Raw genomic sequence first — 1,004 nt, 5'->3', positions numbered from 1 at the left:
AAAAAGAGAGAGATTTGGTGATATAGAGAGAGAGAAGAAGGAGAGAGAGAATAAGAAGAAGGAAGTTGGTGATAAAGAGCAGAGAGAAGGAGAGAATAAGAGAGAAGGTGAAAGGAAGAGAGAAAAGAAGAAATAAGAGAGAGGAAGTTGGGTGATAAGAGAGAGAAGAGAGAGCAGAGAAGAATAAGAGAAAAGATGAAGTTGTGATAAAGGAGAGATGAAGAGAGAGAGAGAATAAGAGAAATGGAAGTTGTGATAAAGAGGAGTAAGGAGAGGAGAGAGGAATAAGAGAGAGAGGAAAGTTGGTGATAAAGAGAAGAAGAGGGAGAGAGAGAATAAGAGAGGAAGTTGGTGATAAAGAGAGAGGGAGGGGAAAGGAAAAGGTCAAAGTAGCAGATAGAATCAGAGGAGAGGATGAGAAATAAACAGCTGTATTCTGCTGTGACAATGAATTACCATGTGGCCAAGCTAGTGAGTGTTTAATTGTATCAGCTCTTTCCCAAGAGGCATCAACTCTGATTCCGACCCCAGGACACAACACAACACACACACACACACAACACACACAACACACACACACACACACACACACACACACACACACACACACACACAACACACACACACACACCACACAACACACACACACACACAATACACACACAACACACACACCCACAACACACAACACACACACACCACATCACACTCTCCCCATCTAGGAACAGAATGCCAAAAGTAAATGCCAGCCAAATGCCGAGGCTACATAGCAACAGTACACAGTCTTCTCCTGCTGCATTGTGGGGCGGGCAACATAGTGTGGCCTGGAGGAACACCCGTGAACTAGGGCAGCACCATTATCCCTCGACTTCATACAAACACTAACAGTATCACTTGTTTTCTCCCGGTCTTCAGGAGTCTAACTGCTCTATGTGGTCTAAGTTTTCTGTAAAAAGTGGTTTACAGTTGTGGATGAGTTACGGCTGTGTATCTGTTATGGGGAA

The 1,004-nt window shown here is 43.8% G+C and overlaps 1 protein-coding gene across 1 annotated transcript in view; it reads right to left on the bottom strand.

The window, feature by feature from the left end:
* cacng8b (calcium channel, voltage-dependent, gamma subunit 8b) overlaps positions 1–1,004 on the bottom strand; it is a 28,642-nt gene that overhangs the window by 4,196 nt on the left and 23,442 nt on the right.

This window comes from Salvelinus sp. IW2-2015, linkage group LG6.1 (genome assembly GCF_002910315.2).
Source record: "Salvelinus sp. IW2-2015 linkage group LG6.1, ASM291031v2, whole genome shotgun sequence".
In the NCBI taxonomy this organism is placed as follows: Eukaryota; Metazoa; Chordata; class Actinopteri; order Salmoniformes; family Salmonidae; genus Salvelinus; species Salvelinus sp. IW2-2015.
This window is presented reverse-complemented; position numbering and strand designations above follow the sequence as displayed.